Here is a 15396-nt window from a genome sequence, read left to right as displayed (position 1 = left end):
ATAAATAGACCTATTTTAACCAAAAAAATTAAACAGGTCATAAATGAGCTTTCACAGAAAAAAGCACCAAGACCAGATGGGTTTACAAGTAAAATTTATCAAATATTTAGTGGCCAATTAATTTTAATACTTAATCAATTACTTGGAATCACAGGCAAAAAAGAGTTCCTACCAAACTCCTTTTATGAAACAAATATGATATTGATATCTAAACCAGGAAAAGAAAGAGAAAAGTATAAATGAATTTCATTAATGAATATGGATGCAAAAATCCTAAATAAAATATTAGCTAAAATGTTATAACAATATGTTAAAACATTTTACATTATGATCAAGTAGAATTTATACCAGGAATACAGAGATGGTAACATAAGGAAACTATTAATATAATTATATCAACAATAAAGTAACAAGAATCACATGACAATATCAATAGATATAGAAAAAACAATTTATAAACTACAACACCCACTTCTGTAAAAAATATTTAAAAGTATAGGCACAAATGAACTTTTCCTTAAATTGATAAGAAGCAATTACCTAAAACTATTAGCAATCATTACTTATAATATGGATGACCTAGAAGCCTTCCCAGCAAAATCAAGTGTGAAATAAGGATTTGTTACTACCAATATTATTCAATATTGTATTTGAAGTCTTAGCAATAGCAATAATAGAAGGGGGGGGGGGGAAAGGAAGGAATTAGAATAGGGAATGAGGTAATAAAACTATCTCTTTTTGCAAATGAGCAAAATAGAAGGATATAAAGCAAACTGACATAAATCATCAGCATTTCTATATATAGCTAATAGGATCTTGCAGGAAGAGCTAGCTAGACATATCATTTAAAATAACTCTAGACAGTGTAAAATACCTAGGGATACACCTACCAAAACAAATTCAGAATCTATATAAACAAAACCACAAAAACTTTGCACAGAAATAAAATCAGATTTGAATAAGTGGAGAAATAATCATTGTTGATATGTAGGTAAACCAATATAATAAAAATGATAATTATGGAGCAGCTAAGTGGTGTAGTAGATAGAGCACTAGCCCTGAAGTCAGGAGGACCTGAGTTCAAATATGACCTCAAAAACTTAACACTTCCTAGCTGTGTGACCCTGGGCAAGTCACTTAACCCCAAATGCCTCAGCCAAAAAAAAAAAGAAAAGAAAAGAAAAGATAATTATACCAAAATTAATCTATATATTTTATGCCATCCCATCTAAATTACCAAAAAATTGTTTTATGAAACAAGGAAAAGATGAAGAATGTCAAAGAAACTAGTGGAAAGGAAGGAGGTTTAATAATACCAAATTCTAAACTACAAGGCAATGATTATCAAAAAATATTTGGTACTGGCTAAGAAATAGAAAGGTAGATTAATGAAACAGAATAAACATACAATTTCTAATGGCAAACATAGTTACCCCATATATGAGAAGTTTAACAACTTAGGTTTTGGTGTTAAAAATTCATTATTTGGTTAAAAAAAAAAATGTTAGGAAGCTGAAAAGCAGTCTGGCAGAAATTGAACATAGACTAATATTATCTTATACCATTTATCAAGATAAATAAAAAAAAAAAAAACATGGCCGCAATATAAAAGATATTACCAAAAATGTGAAGAACATAGAGCATTTTATCAAACTTATCAATAGGTGAACAATTTATGGACAAACAAGAGATAGAGAGTGTGGTGAGTGTGGTAATTTCAACTGAATTAAATTTTAAAGGTTTTGGACAAATAAAAAAAATGTAGCCAAGATCAGAAGGAAAGCAGAAAATTAGGGGAAATGTTTATAGATTCTCAGGCAAAAGTCTCATCTCAAATATCTCCTATTTCAAAAATATAAAGAATTTTATGAAATCTACAAGAATGTGAGTCATTCCCCAATTGATAAATGGTCACATTCTTTAAATATGAATAGTTCTCTAATGAAGAATTCAAAACAATTTATTGTCATATGAAAAAATGCTCTAAATCACTATTGATTAGAGAAATGCAAATTAAAACAACCTTGATATACCATATTACGTGTGTCATATTGGCTAAAATGATAGAAGGGGGAAACTGACAGATGTTGGAGAGGTTATGGAAAAATTTGGACCTTAACTCATTGTTGGTGGATCTCTGAGCTGATCCAACCATTTTAGACAGAGATTTGAAATTATGCCCAGTTATTTTTTTATTTTTTATTTTTTGAGGCTGGGGGTTAAGTGACTTGCCCAGGGTCACACAGCTAGGCAGTGTTAAGTGTCTGAGACCAGATTTGAACTCAGGTCCTCCTGAATTCAAGGCTGGTGCTCTATCCACTGTGCCACCCAGCTGCCCCATATGCCCAGAGTTATTAAACTGCTTAAACTCTTTGACTCAGTCATACCAATATTAAATATGTTTCCCAAGAGGATTAGAGGAAATGGAAAAGAACCTACATGTTCTATATATATTGGATTACTTGCCATCTAGTATGGGGGTGGGGGAAAGGGGAGAAAATTAGAACAAGGTTTTGCAATGTTGAAAAATTATCCATGAATATGTTTTGAAAATAAAAAGCTTTAATTTAAAAAAAAAAGAACCTATATGTTCTAAAATAGTTAGCAGCTCTCTTTGTGGTGGCAATGAACAGGAAATTGTGGGAATGACTGTCAATTGGGAAATGGCTAAACAAATTATGGTATGTGCTCATGATTACTCTGCTATAAGAAATGATGAATTCTCTGATTTTAGAAAAGCATTGAGACATCTCTACAAAAAAAAAAAAAATGAAGAGTAAAATGAGTAGAACCAAGAGATTATACACAGAAACAACGGTATTGTTTTAAGAACAACTTTGAGTAGCCAAGTCACTAATATAAGTATCCAAATTTATCTCAAAAATCCTATGAAGAAAGATACTATTTGAATACTGAAACAAATATTGTTGTGGTATAGGAAATGATAGGCTGTTGATTTAGAAAAACATGGAAAGACTTGGACTTATGAAGATGCTATGCATTTTCAGAAATATAGATGATAGGAAATAATGTAAAGTTTTACACATATATGAATGTTTGCATACGTGTATGTATACTGAGAGAGATATAGACCAACTTCCCTCCTCCCTCTATCTCTCTGTCTCTTTTTCTGTCTTCTTCTCTCTCCCCTATGTGGGTGTGTGGGTATTTGTCTCTCTTTCTCTCCATCCATATATAATTGTAGCCTTTCTTAGGAGGGAAAGGTAAAATAAAGCATAAAGTCCACAGAAGAGAACAAAAGAAAAGCAACAAAGAAGCAAGGAAAAGCTGGGCAGCTTTGGAAACAATGTGTAGTATTTATTATATAGGTTTTCTTGAAATGGAAACTTATTGTTTTATATTGAATATTCACTTATGTTCTGCTGTGTACATGGCAATGTTTTTTTTTTCTCATTTGTATTTAATTGTAAAATTTAAAAAGATACCCAAAAAAATTTAGCTTCAGATACTTAGGAATTAGAATAGAGAAAGAAGTAATAAAAATGGACAAGTCTCTTAAAACTGATTGCCATGTATGCATGTTTTTTTGGGGTTTTTTGCACATGCATATGTGTGTGTGTGTGTGTGTGTGTGTGTGTGTGTGTGTGTGTGTGTGTGTGTGTGTGTACGTATTTAGAATGACTGGGACTTGAGAGAGTTTGGCAGAAGAGCTGATATTACAAAACAAAAGAGTAGAGGGTTTCCAGAATAAATGAAGGTGAAAGAATTCACTGGTTTATGTGGAATTCTTTTGGAGAATACAGTTGACAAGTTAGTTCAATAGTAGTGATTTCAGGGAATGAAATTAAGTGAGAAAGGCCAAATGCTGAGCTGGGCTTTGGGAGTTATACAATGAAAGACTTCTTAAAGCATAGTGAGGCTTCCTCTACTACCTAGATATATTCTAGGAGTGCATGTATGTACATGCATGCTAATAAATGTTTAACAACCAGCTTTCCAGAAAAAAAATCCCACATTTTCCAGTTTCATCTGTATTATTTACATTTTCTCTATCACTTTAAGACTAAACCACCAATAACACAAATCAAGCATGATTTATAAGGTATGCTGATGCCTTATAAGGTGTAAATGCTTCACATTGACTATTCTCAGTGTATGAAGAAGAAAGGAGTGATGAAGACCTGAAATCCCTTTGGTTTATGTTCTTAACCCTTTTCACTTGGGGTTTACTAGCTAGATTTCATTAGGATCACTCTTAAACCCAAATCATACTGGCAGTCATCAATTGATTAACAGTAGATCCCAATGGGTTGTTCTTTGGGCCCTGACTGACAATAGCCATTGTTTCTGTTTTGGACAGAAACTCTAAAGATCTTTATTCTCCCCGACTATATTTTGGTTTTTTAATTAGATAAAAGAGTCCATTTTTTGCCTCCTTTCTTTCTTAGCCTTAATCATTGAATGGGTGATTGCCTCAGTCAAACTGAGACCTGTTAAAGATCTTAGCTTAAAACTGCCAAAGTCACACCTAGAGAGAAGACTGTGGGAACTGAGTGTGGATCACAACACAGCATTCTTACTCTGTTGCTATTCACTTGCATTTTGTTTTCTTATTCATTTTTTTTCCTTTTTGATTTGATTTTTCTTGTGCATCAAGAGAATTGTATGAATATATATACACATACATTGGATTTAACATATATTGGATTACTTGCTCTCTAGGGGAGGGGATGTGGGAAAGGAAGGAACACAAGGTTTTGCAAGGGTCAATGTTGAAAAATTATCCACGCATATGTTTTGTAAATAAAAAGCTTTAATAATATCTTTTTTTAAATGTCAAGGTCTCCCACTCCATCGGGAGAAACGGCCCCTTTCCATTTGTCCTGATCTGGCCACTGAACCCAGATGACTTCAGAGGAAAAACTGAGGCTGAGACTTTGCACAGCCCTCCTCCCACTTAAATCCAATTCACTTGTACTTGCACATCATAACATCACTTCTCTGATGTCCTTTTCCAGAAGGAAGGAGAAACAACAACAATAATAATAATATCGATTAGGATTTATGTGGAGAAAGTGATAAGGATAGAGAAAGAATAAACTGTAAGCTTAGTAATTCAGGACTGAACAAAGATGGCCCCAGTAACTACAGGCCCATTAGATGGATCAGGACAGTCTTGAAACTGGTATTGGTAGAGGGGAAGTTTAGAGCACGGAATGGAGTAAGAGGAGCTTGGTGAAAATGGCAGATTGAGAGAAAGTTCTGTCTTTAGAGAGGGAGTGATTTTGTCTCATGACATTGGGCAATTATCACTTTGGGAACTTCTAGTACTTTTCGGGAAGAAGGGGAGGATGTATCTGGACAAGATAAAAGACAGGCATTTGATGGTAACTTTCTAACTGTTTCTTCTTCCCTTTATCCTGCATACAGCTGCCAAAAAAATGTTCCTAAGGAATAAGTCAAATCGAAACATGTCACTCCCCTGGGGGGAAAAATACAACCAACCTTACATAGCTCCCCTTGCCTTGTTGGTCAGAGCAATGTTATTATAAGTTATAACTGTATACATTTTTGCCTGATAAAATTATTTTTTGAGATAATCTCTAATATACCTATTGATCTTATCAATGGTATCAATGATGGTGTCAATGCTAGTAGTCCTGCCAATGATGTAGTTCCCATTCCCTTCATCCTCACTTACCTCGTACCAATCTTGTTTATATCTTTCAGTAGACAAGGTGCAAGGAACCCTCCTTGACTTATTTGGACATTATATTATGATGCTTATGGTTGGAAGTGGAATACTGGGACTGTTCTTGCAGAGACTACAGGTGACCAAAGAAAATGGTTTCCTTTTCTGCTTTGCTCCCTTGCTTCTCTGAGGATTTAATCAATTAGCTACACCCTGTTAATAAGTACCTTGGTTTTTGTCTAATAGAGAAAATATTAAAACAGTAGAGAAAATATCCTCTAGAATATCTAAATGAATTCAATACTCATTGCAAGACAAAGGAAATTGAACTAACCCTTAATTAAACAGAGAACCAAGAAAACATGGAGCCATAATACAATGTTCTTGAATTGTTCAAAAGAAAATAATTATTTGGAAACAAGTTAAAGGAGATCTGGATTAAAAAAAAAGAGAGAGGTGGATTCTTAACTTAAGATACTGAAATAATTTATATTTATTTTGACAATTATCTTTCAAAGTAATTATTTTTCTTTGTATTTCTCTGTTTTATTACATGCATTTAAAAACATGATTCTCAGATGGGTTTCGCCAGGATGCCAAAGAGGTCTTAGTGTAGAATCAGTCCATGTCCTTTCTCTGCTACCTTATTTATATACTTTATATATCAGCAGTTCAATCTTAACACTCAGGAAAATTCCCAACTTTGAGGTAAATGTCTATCTCTTGGCTTCTATTTATCTCCTGTTGTTGAGTCATTTAAGTCATGATGCCATTTGGGATTTTCTTGACAGATACTGGAATGGTTTACCATTTCCTTTTCCAGATGATTTTACAGATGAGGAAACTGAGGTGAACAGGGTTAAGTGACTTGTCCAGGATCACCTAACCAGTAAGTCTTTGAGGTTAGACTTGAACTCAGGTTTTCCTGACTCCAGGCCCAGTGCTTTATCCACTGCCCCATCTAGCTGCTCTCTATATTTATCTTTAAACAACCCTTAAATTCCTTGTGGTTGAGGAAAAAATTCAGGTTACCAGAAGTGTTCGTGTAAAGAAACAAGGATACTAGGCCACACAGTGTCTGTTGACAGACGCTGAGGAGAGGTGAACTTAGGAAAGGAAAAGACTTTTTTCTTGGGACTCTCCTTAATCCTTGAAGACATTAGGAGCAAGTGGTGGTTTCAGCCCCTGTGCACTACTCTGAGATGCCTATAGAACAGTGCTCTTCCTGGATCTCTCCCTTCTCCGTCCTCTCAGGATTCTGTTCTTTTTCCTTTCATCTGTTACCCCAGAGCTACTGGATTCTTTGTGTCTCATCTCCTGTCCTCAGCCTTTGTGTCTGGATTCTTGGTAATCCACAGGGTTCTCTGTTTAATTAAGGGTTAGTTCCATTTCTTCTGTCTTGCAATGAGTCTGGAATTCATTTAGATGTTCTAGAGGACATTTTCTCTACTATTTTAATATCTTCTCCATTGATTGAATTGCATGTACTCTAAGTTTTTAATGTAAGATTTCTCTCTTTTGAGATTTGTGTCTGGATTTCTTTTTGCCTGTCTCTGTCTCCCTTTCTCTGTCTATCTCCCTCTCCTCTGCTCTGCAAAGCCCTTTTGGCTTGACTGAACTTTATTTTTCCTGGCTCACCACTGAAATGCTGGCAACCAAACTGGATTGCTATTTTAAATAAAGCCCACAAGGCATGACTAAGTTTCTTCAGTCAATCTCAACACACTTTCTGTTGTACCTAAGTGAACTGCCTTTGATTGACTGTTTTAATGGAGATGCCTCAGTTTTGTTCAAACCCACTTTATACATATGAATAGCAATGGAATAGACAAACTGTTTCTGACTCTTCCTATTTTTCCCCCAGTGTTTTCTAATCACCACATCATATTGAAAGCTACTCATCTGATCTTAGTGAACAGGAAATATTAGAAGCTGGTTTTTTTCCTACGGTGCCATATACTCTGGTGATTTGGCATTTACTTAGTTGTGTGAAAGTGCTAAGTGCTGAACTTTCTATGGCTGTCAGAGAGCAGTGCTCTTCATTCCCTTAGTTTCTCTTGTTTCTATAGGACATCACTGATTTATTATCAAGGGATATGTGGATTGTAGATTTATGAACTCAGAAATTAGCTTTGAGCCCCCACTACTAGCAAACCTTCGCTCTTTCTTTGTACTTGCTATATTTAAATGATCTTTAGTTGTACAATATCATTAAGACTGGAGATGACTCTTCATAGAAGTAGACAAACCTGATTGGATTTTGTGTTCAGCATCTACTTAGAGATTAAAATCAATGCACAGATGAATTGTACGTAATAAAAGGAAACCATGCGTAATAAATTCTCCACCAAGAAGCTACAAACCAGCTAGTTCTTCTAAACTCCAGAAAGCCGCTTTGGAGAGTACAAAAATTGATTCAAAATTTCCAGATTACAAGATAAAATGAAGAACTGGATATCTTCTCTAAACTTTCAGAAATTCCCCAAAATAGAAATTATGTACAAAAGGTAAAGCAGTTGCAGATATCTCAACAAACCCACCAAGAGGCTGATTAAAGCAACAATTTGATGAATTAAGAGCAGAAAAGATAATGCTAATGTATTTACTCAGTACCCACCCCTCTAGTCCCCAAACTTTAGCAAAGTGACAAAACTCAGCCAGTGGTCTTGTGCTCTGGGATCAATTCAACAATTTCCTTACTACAGCTATGGTCTCTGCCAAAATCTGGCCCTACTCTTCACCCCACCACTCTGTGGCAATAAGCAGCAGACCTCACCCCTGCCCACTCCATTGTGTGGGGAAGTATAGTAGAAATGTTTGTGTTTTGCCTGAGGGATGCCTGAGAACTAGGGCAGAAAGTGAGCGCATGAGGGGTTGCACCAGGCCCGAAGGAAAGGGCACTAGCAGCATCTGCTTCAGCTGGGGTCAGTTTAGCTCCCCCTACGTCCAGTAATCATTTATTATAGGGAACTGAAGCTGGTGAAAAGTTAATTCCCCAATGTGGAAGAAGGCTTAAATGCTTTTAAGGTTCAGATCTCACAGGACCTGATATAAAAGGGCAAGAAGTCAGCAAGAGAAAAAAGAGAATATAAGGGGGAAAGACTGAAATTACCAAGAATCTCAAAAGAGAGAAATCTTAGACTAAAAACCTAGAGCACATGCACTTAAGCCAATGGAGAAGTTTTTTAACATTGGACTGGTCATTATATAAAGAGGCAGAAACTAGGGGCCTAGATCAGGGGAACTTGGGATCTGGAAGAACCTGAGAAAAGATTTAAATTGCCATTGCAAGTGATAGACTTGGTTTTGATTGTCTTGTCCTGTTAAGAGTGACAAAATCTCATCTGGCCATAGCTAGTCCATGAAAGAGCAGGTTAATTAAACTCAATATAGCTACTCTTGGCAGAGAAGGCTATCCACCATCATCATCAGTTCTGGCTTCTCTTGCTTTCTGACCTGGCCTTCAGCACAAAAGCTTTGTCTCAGGTTTTCTTCTTCCTCACTTTCAGTCACCAGTTTATCCAAATCTGCATCATTCTAAGTAAAGTAAAGGAAAAGCAGATGGAGCAAGAGGGGCCCTACTTGTGCATCTTTTATACAGTGTCTCTGTCAGACTTCCTTATTGCAATTTTTACACCTCCCTCCCCCCATGGTATCTTCATTGCCTTCAGCTTCAATTCTTTACAAATTATAGTATTCTCGACTGATAGCACAATAGTTTTATAGAGATTCTTAGCCATATGAAGTTACTGGAAGATTATTGGTGTGGCTATCTCCTCGACGTAGATGATATATGAATGGGCACACTGGTGCTGTGATGCTCAATATAGTGTGTACTGGCACACCCAGCCTATGTTCTATGCTTACCAATGGAAATTTCCCATAGGCAATCAGCCTACTGATTTAATTCTGGGTCAAGCTCACTGTTCATTTTATCATCTGACCAGGATGAACTAGTTCTACATGGTGTCAATTCACCTGTATAATCTCTTCTAGACAACAGATCTTCTTGATCCATGTCATTTTTCTTCCTTGGATTTTCATACCACATTATTTTAAAACTTCCTCAGACTGATTAGAAACCTCATTTAAAATGCCTTTGCCATAACCAACTATGCTGCAAACTCAATGTGAGCAACCACTAACCAAAATCTGGGTTCTACTATGTTCTACTATGCGCTAACTATATGTCTCTGGATAAGTTATTTAATCTCTGAGTTTATTCCTCTTTAAAGTTAGAGAGCTAGACTGGTTATTTTTAAGGTGTCTTGTTTAAATTTAAATTTAATTAATTAAATTAAATTTAAATCTAGGAAATGGGAGAAAGGAGATATTCAATAGTACACACACACACACACACACACACACACACACACTTAATATTAGTCTTTGATTCATGTCCAAAGAAGACACAAACAGTCAGGATATAGGACTAGGAAACTAGGAAAGCTGACAGTTGATTCAATCAGAATATTGGCCTTTTCAGATAAATTGAAATTTCAGAAAAGATACATTTGTAAGAGATTGGATCAGTGTACCAGAAAACTTGATTTTCTTAAATTCACAAAGTCCACCTCCTATCATATTTCTCTCTCTCTCTCTCTCTCTCTCTCTCTCTCTCTCTCTCTCTCTCTCTCTCTCTCTCTCTCTCTCTCTCTCTCTCTCTCTCTCTCTCTTTCTCTCCTTCTCTTTCTCTCCTTCTCTCCTTTTTTTCCTCTTTCTAAGAGGTTGGATCATTGTACTAGAAAACTTGATATTCTTAAATTCATTCACAAAGTCCACCTCCCATCTCTCTTTGTTCTCTCTGTGTGTGTGTGTGTGTGTCTGTCTATTTCTGTCTCTCTTTCTCCTCAAAACTGTCTCTTCCTCCTCCTCCTTCTCTCTCTCCGTCTCCCTTTCTCCCCCTTTCCTTCCTTTTGTCTCTATCTCTCCCTATATCTATTTCTCTAAGTCTCTCTCCCATTCTCATTATTGGTCTAAGTTCTCAGTCTTTCCTTCTCCAAATACATGTTCACAATAGGGCCAAATTATAAAATGGTTAAAGGAAGCACTGAATATACTCTGTACGTCTTGGACATTAAGGAGCCAATTAGATTCAAGCCATTGGAAGAGTGGGAGTGTTTCGAGGGCTGGTCTTAGAATCATGAAAACTTAAGTTCAAATCCTCTCTCTGACACTAATTATGCAACCATAATTGATTCCCTTCACTTCTTTGATAAACTTCATGCAAATTTCTCTAAATAAGAACCCATTTTCCAGATCCGTATCAGTTAGAATCATTTTTCCATCCGAATTTCCCAAACAGATGAAATCACAGATCTAAACCCCCGGCAAACAAACAAGCAAAAAGAATATTTACAAACAAGTTGAGGTTTCTGCTCTTAGTTGATGTAGAACAGAGTTATATTTAGCATTCATTTAAGGCATATCACTTTGGATATCACAGTGACTCTGGTACAGGCTGTTACTGTTTCTGTGAAAGCTGGCTCCTACATGAGCTAAGTGGGTCTGTAGCACAGCAAATGAAGTGGGTGGTTTGCTGACAGCTCTTATAAATACCCCAGTATTTATTTAATGGAAGAAACACACAGAAGGAACATACAATGCAATAAAGGAAGGAACACAACTCTACTCCATTCATGCCCTCAGCCCAGCACCGTGACTGCTCTGGCCAGGGAACTCCCTTTGGGGCCAGCTGTTGCTTTGTGCCAAGAAGGACACCTGCCCAGCTTTCTGAGGAGGGAAGAGAATGGGAATAATGAAGCTTTTGTAAAAGACCAATGAGTTGTTTGAGCAGAACTTTTTTTCTGACAAATATTCAGACATTTTAAAAATGAATTTAATGAACGTCTACTTTCCACTTTTTGGAGAATTCCCAGAATGTTCCCCGGGTTAGAGAGATATAGGCCTTCACTTGATCCTGTTTAAGATTCCGCAGAAGAATAAGGCAGAAACACTTAGGATCGTGTAGGCAAAAAACCTGAGAGTTTTTACAACTTTGGAGGCAGGGGACTGGAGGATTAGGAAAAAATGTTGAATTTGAAGTCAGATGATGGAGGTTGGTAGTCTAGCTTGTTAAGTGATAGTGGTTAAACCACATTGATTTTCTAGCCCTCCTTCATAGGATATCATGATCTCCAGTGATGTACCTGGCTACTTATCTGTGTCTGTCCATTATAGCCATCTCTTACCTATGTCTTCCAAAGAATTTGCCACAGAAAGATGACCCAATGTCTTGGGGACCTTCCTTCTGTGTCTGTAACAGTGGTGTGTGGTACGGAAATGGTGAGGAAACACCATTTAATAAAAAAGCTGGAGAGATCTCTAGAGTAAAGCAAAGTTTATAGTACATTCTCACGAGAAGGGGGTCCTTCCCCTGGAGCAGATAATCGAAGAGAGGAAGCACCTCCTGTGGGAAGGACAGCACCTTTAATCCCTAATGCAAACACCCCCTCCCACCACTGACCATTGGCTGAGAGTGTTACATTCTAAAAGGGAGATCTACCCATGAAATTGGACTTGACCAATAAGTACATAGTTGCCCATATTTGACTGAAATAGGGAGGAAATTGTGTCATGGGAGGAGAGCAGGAAGGGGACTCCATTATGCCCTTGAATCAACGCTCAAAGTCCATCAGGCCTACTCAAACTCTGAAGTAGATGAAGCCTTTCTCGATTTTCACAACTGTCTTGAAAGATCTCACCTCATCTCATTCAGTGGCAAATGGAGACTATCCAGCAATCCACTGATTGACTCAGACTCACCTTATGAATAATCCATTGTTTTTTCTAGTCATAACATTTCTCCAGTAACATCTTTACCCCTTTTCTCCGATGTTTTGTTATATGCCATAGCATATTGCCCACCATGTGTATCTTTCCAGATGTTATTACCTTCCTAGTGCCCACTGGTAGCAACAAAAGTAGCTTAAGAGAGAGCATGAATGAAATTAGGAAAGGAGCAAGGCTGGTCACATGGTGAAAGCCAAGAATAATAAACAATTTAGATTATCCCAGTAGAGCTTGCGATCTGTACAACATGTTTCATCACTTATTCTTTGGGACCATCATTGGCTTTTCAATTACTCAGAATTGCTCTTCCTTTTTAGGAAGGAAGAAAACAAGTATTGATTAACCCCCTATTATGTGCCAGACATGGCACTCAACACTTCCTAACTATTATTTCATTTGATCCCCACAACAACTCTGGGAGGTGGATGCTGATATCATTACTCCTGTTTTACAGTTGAGGCAACTGAGGCAGATAGAAATTAAATGATATCCTCAGGGTCACATAGCTAGTAAGTGCATGAGGTTGGATTTAAACTAAGATGTTCCTTATACCAGATCTACAGAGCCACCATTTGCTTCTTAATGAGTTCTTAAATGTCAATCAATCAATAAACATTTATTAAGTACCTATTATGTGCCAGACACACACACTGGAGATTTTTTTTTTTTTTAAAGGGCCAAAAAATAGTTTATATCCTCAAGGAATTTACATGATGCAAATAAACACATACAAAGTGAGTTATACACAAAATAAACAGGAAATACTGAAATTGAAAAGGGGAATTAAGAGGGCTTAGAGGAAGGCTACTTTTAGAGATGGGATTTTAGTTGAAACCTAAAGGAAGCCAGGGAGGTCAGTAGTGGGAGTGGAAGAAGAAATGCATTTCAGACAAGGGGATCAGCCAGAACAGATGCCCAGAGCATGTATTCTTTTGTTTTGTTTTGTTTTGTTTTAATTTCACCCTCTACCAGCCAATCTTATCATGTTTCTCTGAAGTCCTTATCTATATCCTTTCTTACCACACAGAAAAATTCCACCATTTCCACAGAGTCCAGCTCCAGTCATTCTCCAAATGAGAAGCAGCCACTTTGTTTCCTTTTTTTTTTTTTTTTTTTTTTGGGGGGGGGGGCTATAACATGACAGGCCATCATGATTATTCTGGAGTCTATTGGCTCTTCATTTTTGTCCCTAAAAAGTCATCTAATCTATCACTTTTACTCCCCAATTCTTTTTTAAAGATGATCGAAATGAAGTTCAGAGTATTTAAGAGGCCTTTCTAAAGTCAGAGAGATACTTGGGATTCAAGGAAACCAAAAACCAGAGATTTTAGTTGGTAAATAGAGTCATGGATCTAAAGATGGATAGAACCTCAAAAGTCATACATACCAAGTCCTTCATTTTACATTCAGGAAACTGAGGCCAGAGAGATAAAGTAATTTAAGATTACAGAGGTAGTAAATAATAATCCTAATAATAATAACTTTTATATAGCACTTAACGATGTGCTAAATGCTGGAAAAGACCTAAGATTCAAATGTAGTTCAAATTCTTAGTTTCTTCTATTTTTTCCCAAGGACTTGGTCATTTAAGTCAAAGCTGCTTAAACTGCAGACAGCTCACACCCCATATGGGGTTGTATAACTAAATGTGGGGGTCTCAATTTTTACAAGGGTATCAAATAATCAACCAAGATGGTTTCTATAAAATAAGCACATTTATCTCATTAATATGCAAATTTGCTTTTATCTTTAATAAATGGTAAGATTATATGTATACAAAGAATTTTTTAAAATAAATTTATTGATGCAGCTAAATGGCACAGTAAATAGAACACTAATCTAGTCTAGACATTTAACAATTAGTAGCTTTGTGATCCTGGGCAAGTCACCCAATTGCCTCACCAAAAAAAAATAAAATAAAAAATATTTCTTGTGATTTGTTATCAGTTAATGTTTGATTTGTTTACTATTTTATATATCTATATATCCAGGTTTGCATAAAGATTTCTCAGGCAGAAAAGGTTTTTGAGTGGGAAAAGTTTAAGAAGCCTTGATCAGAGCAAACACAAATCAAAGGTTTAGGACGTAGGAGTGAGCTTGGGCCCCAAATCAGGTTTTCCTCTGTTATAAGTTCTGGGGTAAGGCTATTAAATAGGATTGAACAATTCAGTTTATGAAAAGTAAATGGAGACAGATGGGGCTGGTCTCTCTGCAGAGCTAACTTTGAGTCATTAGACAAAGATGCTGGAAGGCAGAAACAAAGGGAAAATTTAAGTCTTTGGGGAATAAGTAAATATGATTTTCACTGGATGACAGGGCAGAAAGATAAAGAGAAAAGAGAATGGAGCCAATTAAGGGACAAAATGGATCAGGGAGGACAATTTGCTGGATGCTTGTGAAGATGGTTGAAATCTCAGAATGTCCTTTGTATCTATGACATAAGGTATCCATATGTATCCCAGGATTATGATTTCCTTATCTACAATCTGTATTACTATGTATTTTTACTTGCTTTTTTTTTGTTTTGTTTTTTATCAACTATGCTGAGCTGTTAAAGGAGGCCAAGCCTTAACTGGAAAGTCACCATTTTAATGTATGACATAGTGGGTTGAAGGGTAAATGTGGATACAGAAGTGGAAAAGTTCTTTGCTTCTTTGTAAGAATTGTAAATGCCATCTTACTTGTCATGAATTTAATATAATCAATGAATTTGAGGGTCAGAAGAAACCCTAGCTACCATGTAGTCCAACCTATTCAGCATAGGATTTTCACTAAAACATAATTGGTCATCTGGTCTCTGCTTGAAGACCCGCAAAAGGGAAATTGTCCCACTAGCTTTCATATGCCATGTTTTCCATTTTAAAAAAATTAAATAGTGCTTCATACCCATCAGATTGATTAAAATTATAGCAGGGGAAAATGATAAATGTTGGAGAATATGCTAAAAAAAA

This window comes from Sminthopsis crassicaudata, chromosome 5 (genome assembly GCF_048593235.1).
Source record: "Sminthopsis crassicaudata isolate SCR6 chromosome 5, ASM4859323v1, whole genome shotgun sequence".
Taxonomy (NCBI): Eukaryota; Metazoa; Chordata; class Mammalia; order Dasyuromorphia; family Dasyuridae; genus Sminthopsis; species Sminthopsis crassicaudata.
Note: the sequence above shows the minus strand (reverse complement) of the source record.